The sequence below is a fragment of the Petaurus breviceps genome, unplaced genomic scaffold (assembly GCF_028583685.1).
Source record: "Petaurus breviceps papuanus isolate PSGF00001 unplaced genomic scaffold, PetGlider_PUasm1.0 90842, whole genome shotgun sequence".
Taxonomy (NCBI): Eukaryota; Metazoa; Chordata; class Mammalia; order Diprotodontia; family Petauridae; genus Petaurus; species Petaurus breviceps.
This window is the reverse complement of record NW_027187358.1, coordinates 21,895,234-21,905,487: the sequence shown is the minus strand read 5'-3', so window position 1 is coordinate 21,905,487 and position 10,254 is coordinate 21,895,234. Positions and strand designations below refer to the sequence as shown.

At 39.9% G+C, this 10,254-nt stretch overlaps 1 pseudogene; it reads left to right on the top strand.

Annotated features, from left to right (window-relative positions):
- The first annotated feature begins 4,439 nt into the window (after window positions 1–4,439).
- Window positions 4,440–9,926, top strand: LOC138148957 (F-box only protein 38-like; annotated as a pseudogene).
- Window positions 9,927–10,254: the final 328 nt, after the last annotated feature.

The following is a 10,254-nucleotide window of genomic DNA, read 5'->3' as shown; positions in this document are numbered from 1 at the left end:
AAGGGAAGGAAGGAAGGAAGGAAGGAAGGAAGGAAGGAAGGAAGGAAGGAAGGAAGGAAGGAAGGAAAGAAGAAAGGAAGGAAGGAATCTGATGACTCAGAGTGACTGTAAATAGCAATTGTCTTTGTTTTGGCCAGAAACCCTGAGGGTCTTCCCGTCCCAGATTGATTATGGTTTGTTTTGTTTTGTGCTATGTGTGTGTGTTTTTTAACTAGGTGAAAGAGGCCATTCTTTGCCTCATTTCTAACCTAGACTTAATCACTAAGTGGACATTGCCTCAAACAAACTGAGACCTGGGAAAGAACTTTGCTTAAAAAGGCCCAGGTCTCCCATTGCATCTGGGGCCATCTTCAGTCATTCTGATCTATGTCTTACCACTGGACACAGATGGTTCCAGAGGAGAAAGTGAGGCTGGTGGCTTCATGCAACCCTCCCTTGCTTAAATCCAATTCACTTGCAAGTCATGACATCACCTTCCTGATGTCATAGTCCTCTTTGAGAACAAAGGACAAACAACAAACAAATGATCATGAGGTTGGGTAACTCCCAGCATGGAAACTCCCTCCACCAACACAGATCAACTAATCATCTGTATCTTAGACTTTAAAGAGTTGTCTGAGAAGTAGATTACCCATGTTATCACAACTAATGTTCATCAGAATTAAGACTTGAGCTCATCTCTTCATGCCCCAAGATGGGCCCTCTATCCATTATGCCATACTGTGGTGGCCAGAGGGCTAGACAATGAGGATAGCTATTCTTTACCCCAGGTGAAAAGAGTAGTCCATGGGAGTAAAGATCAGACTCTGATTTCCCATTTTATTTTGAAACCCAATTCCTTTGTTTCATATTTCTTCCTTTTATCATCCTCCCCACTTTCAAATTCAAAGATAAGTAGAAAGTTAGTTCCCTACTTCTGTGTATTCATGTCCAATAAGACAAACCACCCCTACAGGAAGCCCCTCCAGGTGACTCATTCCTACCTCAAAAAAGACAGTCGGTCTTCTATTACTTAAAGAAGTAACTGAATAATAATGAAAAGACAGTACAGATAGATAGAAGGAAGCTTTTGGAAAGAACTAAAAATTTAAAATACACCCTATTTCCATAGTACACTATGGCTTACAGAATGATTTCCTCATATCAATCCAAATTCTGCTGCTGTACAGAAGCTAACTGCCATCTTCTATATTTTATCTATGCGAAGATTCATTAGTCAACTTCACTCAGCAGCAATAATAGTCTGCAGGGCTTGTAATTTATACTCTAAGTAAAATGACTTCCCCCTGACCCCAAGTGGAATTACCCACAAATGGTCCCATCTAGCACATGCATGGACACCCACCTAAATAATCCTGAGACTTCTTAGAGCATGACTTCATTGTTTCCCTGAGGCCTTTGTGACTGTTAACAATTGTAGTGTGATCCCAAACAAAGCTGAGCTCTGTTATCTCCAGATATAAGAACTGAGATATCTCCAGATATGAAAACTCCATATGACAAATCTCTAGATATAAGAATAGGAGCATTTTAGGATAAACTTCATAGAAAAGGCCCTCAGACCCAATTTCATTGCAGCATCTACTTTGGTATTTGCTTTCAGGTACAACAATTAGTATAATTTTAGATCAGTGAGTCCTGTTAGGATCCCTTTTTAATATCAAAAAAGTTCTGTAGACCCACACAGGATAATAATTGTACTGTTAACATTCATTAATTGAGAAAATATATAACAAAAAACTACTAAGATTTTAATAATGTTTTTAAATGAATTTATATTTATTAACTCCAATATCATCTAAGCATATTTTTTAAAAGTAAGCCATATGGGGTGGCTAGGTGGTGCAGTGAATAAAGCACCAGCCTTGGAGTCAGGAGAACCTGAATTCAAATCCAGCCTGAGACATTTAACACAAAAACTAGCCTTGTGACCTTGGGCAAGTCACTTAACCCCAACTGCCCTCCAAAAAGCAAAAGAAAAAAAAAGTAAGCCATATTTGAGACATTTATTCAGCATACAAAATGCCAATGTAGGTATGGATTTTCAGACCTTTTACAAAAAACTCTCTGATGCTGCAGGCTTCTGAGGCCCAGAGGCTGAAAACAACTTTTTAGTTCTTTTTGTGGTGGTAAAAATTGGGAAATTAACAGGATGCCTATCATTTAGGGAATGGTTGAACAAATTATGTCATGTGAATATAATGGAATACTATTATGCCAAAAGAAAAGATGAAAGGAGCGGATTCATAAAAACCTGGGAAGATTTATGAACTGATGCAGAACAAAGTGAGCAAGGAGAAGAGAACAATCTGTAGAATAAAAAAAAAAGCATTGCAAATAAAACGACTTTGAAAGACTTAAGAATTCTAAACCATGCAGTGACCAACCAGGATTCCATAGGGCTGATAATGAACTATGCTACTGCAGAGTTGTGCATTTTTAGAGATGGACAACATAGGAACATATTTGTTACAAGGGTTTTCTTTTTCTTTTTTTATTTTAAATGGGGAGTAGCTAGGAGAGATAAATAAATACGTGTTCGTTTTTAAAAAGAGAGTGATTGCTTTAGCTAGAAGATATTTGGGTCTAAGTATCTAAGTGATTATCTAAATATTTGAGTTTTAGAAACAGGGCAAACAAAAAAAGAAAATAAAAGAAAAAGAAATCTTTAAAAGTTACATTCTAATATATGTCACATGTCCTTTCCCTACCAGTTAGAATTGCCCCTAGGAAAAAAAAATACCTGGTACTGTTCCAAATATAAAAGTCAAGGTAGAAGATATGTGGCCTTAAGAATTCCACAAACTTGGGGCGGCTAGGTGGCGCAGTGAGTAAAGCACCGGCCCGGAATCAGGAGGACCTGAGTTTGGTTCCTGCCTAAGACACTTAACACCCACACAAAAATAAACTAGCTGTGTAATCTTGGGCAAGTTACTTAATGCCAAATGCCCTCCAAAAGTCAAAAATAGAGAATTCCACAAACACTGACTGATTCAGTTATGAGCATGAAGTGAAAAAAACATTGCCATAAGGCCTTATCTATAACAAGGAAAGGTAAAATTTACCTGGTAAAATAATCAAATGAAATAGTTTTTTTGTTTATCTTATTATGGAGAAGTATACACCAAATATTGCCAGCCTAATTAGAAAAAATTTTCCATCAAAATCTCAGCAACAGATTTTAATGCCTTCTTGAGAACTGAGCAGTTGACCAATAGAAAGATCACCAAACTAGGGCATGACAACCATGAGCCTAATTCTTACAGCTCTGTAGCTAGGCTTGATAGAACTTTAACGGTTCTCAGGGAATACTTTCCATTTTTGAAAGCATTTAAAGAAGGCTGCATAAACATAGGTTGGGCTCTAACTGGGGGGAGTCCAACTTCTGCCTGCATCAAAGCTGTCAGAATTCAAGGGGACGAAAGGAGATGTGTTTTGAGTATACTGGTTTTTTTGTAAGTTTTCCCAGTTTGTGAGATATATATATATATATATCATCTTAGCTGTGTAAAACAAACAAACCAACAAACAAAATATCAGGTCCATTATTTAGTTGTAAAGGAGTCTGGGGAGACTTAATCAAGTAGCTAGCTACCTTTCTATGATAAAAATTTCCATACTATTCCCCAGAGTCCAATAATAGTAACCTTCATTATTGTGGCTTATGTTTTCTAAGAAAATTCATTAAAAAACATTTCCACGATACTAAAAATTACAACCATGGAAGCACAGTTTCCTGAGGTTCCAGCCTAGGTCCAGCCATGGCAGCTGCACCTCTTCTGAGCCCATGTCTCCTCCGTTGTCATTGTTGTTCATCCTTTGTTCTAGAAGAGGATCACTGAGGGTGATTTCGTGAATTGAATTTGAGTGAGACAGAGCTCAGCTCATCAGCCTTACCCTCTACTCCAGAGGCCAATGACAAAAGTCAAGACAACTGATGATGGCCCAGAATGCAGTAGGTGACTTTGGCCTTTCTAAATTAAGATCTTTCCCAGGTCTCAGCTTCTCTGAGGTCATACCCATTCGATGAATAAGGGCCAGATAAGAACTGAGACAAAATGTGGCCCAATTTACCATTGCAAAGCTATCAAAACCCTTAGAGTTTCTAGCCTTAACAGAAAACAATTGCTATTTATACTTGTTCTAAGTCATCGAAATCTAAACAGTGAGTCACAGAGGCTTGGTTTGGTTCTATTATCAGCCATCCAATGAAATTTAGAATGATGAGGGTTTAAAGGCTAGTCTAGTATTTCTATTTAAAACACAATGGGCTTTTAAAAAAAAAAAAAACCTGGTTCTCTGCTTCCCACAAGTACACACAGCATCCATGGGAGGAGTAGGCATAAGCTTAGATCATAATGGTAGTGAGACCCACATGTAAGAAGTATGTGTGACAAGGTTTAATTCACATCACTTGTTCTGGAAATCCTTCTCTCTATGTAGAGAACCCTTGTTTTTGTTGCTGTTGTCCTAGTTTCCCCCACAACCAGAACTTGGTCTTCCAGCGGGCCAACACCACAGCCTTGGCTGTGGCTACAGGTGACTGCAATTTTGAACTCAAGTAACCAACCAAGTTGCAATCGGTCATTTTCCCCTGGAGTCATCACAAGGATGAGCTCATGAAGAAAACTGTGAAAGTGTGTCTCACAAGGAGGGAAAGCCCTGAAGTGACAAAATCAGACGAAACAAAAGATTACATGATGCAGCTTTTGCATGAAGTACTCTACCATATCTTTACGCATCTCCCTCTGTAGGATGTCATGTATGGAATGCCTTTCCCAAAAACTGAAGGAGGCAATGACACAGTATCTGAGAGTAGTGAAAATTGTAGATCCCTGTGCAGGCCACTTGTGGGAATACATGCTAGCTGACTTTACTGATCCCAGATAACTATAGTCTGAGTTTTTTATACTGTCTGTCCATTTTCCCAGCCAAATACTTGACTTTCTAACTCTTTGTCAAGGTAGGACTGTTTCCAGTGGGGGAAGGGTGGTATACTGTTCCAAACTTCAGGAGTTTTGTGCAACTGTTTTCAAAGATACTTTTAGGGGCCTGTAAATTTTTAGTTCTTCCCAGGTGGCATGATCAAAGGAGAGGTGTTTACTCCTTTCCTGACCTGTGCTCTGGACTGTGAGTGACCACAAGCACTCTTTTCTGTCTTGGAACTGTGAGGAGGATTCCCTGTCCACTGCACCACAAACTCCACCAAACCAGCACTCTTCCTCAACCCAGGACCTCTACCTAGGACTATGACCAAGATTGAAGCAGGGCAAAACAAGAGAATCCTGCCTCAGTGCCAGCAAAGAGATCCCTGCAATTGCCCTCTGGTCAGCCGCTCAATCCCCACACCATCTGTGGCTGGGAGCTCCAGAAGCAGCCACCCCTACTGCTACTGCTGCTGGTGCTACTGCTTCTGCTACCATCTCTGGGCTGGGGCCAGACCACACTCCTCTCTCAATCAGGTCCAACAGAGTTTTCCCACTGACTTTCTATGCTGTCTTTGGCATTTGTGGGCTGAAAAGTTTGGAAACCATCACAGCTGCCAGCAATTCAGTCCCCTGAGACCTGCTCTGGTTCTGCCTACGCCATCTATGCAGGTGCAGCCCACAGTGGACTGCATTCCACTTCCAGCCTGCTGTGACAGACCCTTCCTGTCAACCTTCCGGGCTGTCTTTGACTGGAGGCTTGCTTCACTACATCATTTTGTGGGTTCTGCAGTTCTAGAATTTGTTTAGAGTCATTTTTACAGGTATTTGGAGGGATTCAGGGAAGTAGGCATTTACTGCTTTTACTCCACCATCTTGGCTCCACCCCATGATTTCAGTTGTCTAACACTCAAGAAGATGCCAGACATTGAGCAGCTCTGTGTCATTCACCTTGAGAGGCAATGGTCCATAGCCATGAGGTCTTTAACATTCCTGATGTGCTAGAAGCCTTGCAAATTTGCTCAAATTTACTGGGCATGGAGATTTCACATTTGGAGTTGGTGGAAGCCATCTGGATGTATAAGCCTAAAGTTTATATTTTGGGGAAGTTTCATAATCATATTGGAATTTTTCCCATCCCTTCTGAAAACAAACTGAAAATTCCCATAGAAGCCAAAATTCAAATCTTGCATCTAGTAGGGGGTGAATTTTCCTGAAATTCCTTGTATCCCAGTGCTTAGGCACCTGTATTTGAAGTGGGTGAGATGCACCAAGCCCCAGTCTTTTAAAGATTTCCTTTGCATCAGTGTATGTACTTCTGTCATGAGGAACGGTCAAGCAGCTACCAACTCTTTGGAGTATGTACCATTGATAACAGGATTAGCTTCTGCTTGAAACCTGGAAAAATTCGAATTGGTTTCAGTTCCTTTCCTTAGAGGTCTCATCCAACACATAGCTGGATACAATTGGTAATCAGGTTGTTTTTGAATTTTGAATGCTATTGTTTTGGAGTTGTTCTCAAAGTAAATTTTGGCTACCTCATCATCACTGCTGCTTGAAGGTTACATGAAGTTAGAATACAGCCTTCTCTAACCAAATATGGCATCTTTTCTACACTAAAGATGGCAGAATTGGCATTCCCACAGTTTGAAACCCTTCACCTAGGATAGGTAGATGAGTTTGTACTGTGGCGCAAAATGATGGGTGCTGATTCAGTGAAATGAGGCCCAGCTGATGTAGAAAATCCTGGCATCTTCATAGATATCAGGATAAAGGCCATCAATGAGGTTTTTTTTTCCTGTATCAAATACCTGCTCATTTATAATTGTCTTCATTTACATAATCCAAATAATTGGATCTCAGACCATTCAAGATGGACAGGCCTTATTGACTGTAACTTAGGAAGACATTATGCAATAAAACTTGAATCTTTCCATCAGTTCATTGAATTGTTGCCAGTCATGGAATTTAACTCTTTAGAACAGATGTTTCAAGAATCATCCAAAGATTGTGCACATGTTGGTCTGAGTACAGATACAGGGATTTGCATTTCAGCAGCCCTTGTGAGCAACAAGAATTCCAACAATGTGGTGGAATTGGGAGCTGATCCAACCATGCTGGAGAGCAATTTGGAATTATGCCCAAAGGGCTATAAAAATATGTATAACCTTTGACCCAGCAATACCACTTCTAGGGCTATATCCAAAGAGATCAAAAGAATGAGAAAAGGACCCACATGTACAAAAATATTTCTAGCAGCTCTTTTTGTGGTGGCCAAGAACTGGAAATTGAGGGGATGCTCATCGATTGGGGAATGAATGAGGTGTGGTATATGAATGTAATAGAATACTATTGTCCTATAAGAAGTGAAGAACAGCTGGACTTCATAAAAACCTGGAAAGACTTATAAGAATTGATGCTGAGTGAAGTGAGCAGAACCAGGAGAACATTGTGTACAATGACCGCCACAGTGTGCAATGACTGATTTTGATAGACTTGGCCTTTCTCAGCGATGCAAGGACCTAAAACAATTCCAAAGGACTCATGATGGAAGATGCCATCCATACCCAGAGGAAGAACTATGAAGTTGGAATGCAGAGTGAAGCAGACTATTTTCTTTTTTGTTTTGTTTTGTTTTTTCTTTCTCTTGATTTCTCCTATTTGTTATAATTCTTCTATGCAACATGACTAATGTGAAAATGTGTTTAATAGAAATGTATGTGTAGAGCTCATATCAGATCGCATGCTGTCTTGGGGAGAGAGGAGGGGGAGGAAGAAAAATTTAAAACTTATGAAAGTGAATATTGAAAACTAAAATTAAATAAATTAAAAATTGAGGGGGGGGAGAATTCCAGAAATGAAAATGACAATCATCAAAACATCAGCCCCAATGTCCCAGTAATAATTCCCAGAATGAAGAGAACAAGATCTGCCAGGACAGACAGGCCAAAGATCAGTAGATTGTAGTTGAGGCATTGAATGAAATATAAGAATTACCTCACAAAGATAGAATAGAAATGTAGGTCCAGTTCACAGCCAGGATGTTGTGGGAATCCAATCAACCCACCAACCCAGAAAGGATGATGAAAAACAAGCAGGACCCAGTGGTTTTCAGCATGCTGCAAAAGCAATACCAATTACCCTTCCTGATTCAGACAACAAAGGTGAGGAAGAGAGTATGGAACCTGCATTGCTAAGAATAATTCTCAGAACTGCTCTGACAAAGAAGACAAAATCAGAGAGGCAGTAGAATACAGACAACTCTCAATGAGTGAGAAAGGCAAGATTCCTTTTTGAAATACAACTCCTCTCATCAAATGGGCTATTTGAAATCATCTGTATCAAGGAAAATAGTTTTGAGAAAGGCTGCCAGGTCGCAAGTGAATAGATCAAAGCAGATATGAAAATACCCAGTGACATGCCCAACAAGAAGAAAAGCAAAGATGCTTTCTCCAGTTGTGACAACAGTCCAGGTTCTGTGGGCAATTACCCTTTATGCAATGCTGCTTCTTAAAGCCCTGACTTTATAAGTCATAACTAGAAACTTTGGTGAGCCCAGCACCACAGCACTAGAACCATCCTAGCCATGTATCTGCTCTCCTTGTAAGACTAAAGGTTCAATGGTCATTGATAGAGAAAACTCAGTTTCCTGCAGGTGCTCCTGCAATAGGTATCAGGAACCACATAGCAGAACTAGCAGATGTTCTAATGATGAATAGTCTTTGACCAATAGAGCCTGTGTTGTAAAAGGTCCCAGCGGCCTAGGATCAGAACTTTCCTTTAGGATTCTCCTTACTGATATGTCTCCAAGCCCAGTCAATGACAAGAGGACAAATGGGAATGTCCATGGAGCCACAGGGGATAACAGGAGAGGAAGCTACCAATCTGAGAGTTTTGAAATGGAGTATAATGAAGACTCACCTCAAAGACCTCTAATGAGAGCCAGGAGTAAACATTCCCATGTACCACTAGTATCTGAATCAGAGGTTGCCAAACCAAAGTCAAGTCGTGCCATGAAGTGCAAAAGTACAACTGATATGTCCATGAGCACAGTCAGCCTATTATCAGAGATGATCATGTGCAGTTCTTGTCTTGAAATTCAAAAATCTTGTTGGAATCACATTGATATAATACTAAAAGATTGTCCCAAGATGAGGTTCATTTGAACCACAAAATGTCAAGTCCTGAAGCACTTGAAAGTCAAGAATACACCAAATGCAAACCTATTTGACTGCTCAGTGCCAGACACTGAACATAAATCAGGTACTAAATCAAATCTTAAGTATGCCTCAAAAGAGAAATCAGATCTTATACCTTTTTGCCCAATGCAGCAGATCAACACGCTGACTTTGGAATAGAAGATATTCAGTGGCCTCATTCCTATCACATCTGTATCACTCACAAATCTGGTAAACCTCCAAGGTACAGAACAAAGTTCATATCTGCAGTTGGATAGAAATAATAGCAAACACCAATCAAGAATTCATTAAGTATGAGTTCTTTCCTGAAGCCACACAAAGTGAAGGAGATCTGAAGAAATATACCAAGTTCCCTTGGGGAAGAGAGATTTATATTCTAGAAGGTGGTGTGAATGGAGCCTTATATTCCATGATTACAGACTTCCTATGGCTGAGTCACTATGGATAGCAGACCCTAATAGCTATTCAGAATATGATTTTGAGGATGATGAAAGAACCACCATTTATAAGCCTCAGAGGAAACGGCAGCTATCTGCCAACATCTGTATGGCAACAATAGAGGAGGAAATCTCAAAGTGGCTTCAGATGAAGGAAGGAGTTTTTCAGTGAATGGTCACCATTTTCAGGCAGTATTGTGATGTCAATGGAGAGGCAGTAGAGGATGACTACAGATGATTGGGTTGAGTGTGCCCCACCAGCCACTGGTCACTCCCACTTTCCAGCTAGTGTACTACAATGTCTCAGGGTCAAATTCTTAAAAGGGGTCTGGGATCCTAGCTTGGTTTTGTTTAGAGTACATAGTAAATATATAGCATTAACAGTGTGTACCAAGATTGTACATGATGGAAATAGGGAGGGGGAAGAAGTTTCTTGGACCTCAGACTTTAGATCATATGATTATACAATTTAATTTTAAAATCCATATTAATGAAGGCAGATAACAAGAGGAGTTGACCCAGCTGTATGTATTTTCTTGGCTCTTTTGGTTCCTAAGTGCCTCTTCATTTGCTAAGCCAAGGCTTCAGTTGCTATATTCAGAAAAATCACTGGCGTCTTCTTAAATCTGTGCCTATTTTTCCTAAGCGAGTTTGTTTGAGTAAATCTATCGAGCAGTTTGTGTGTCTCTTGTA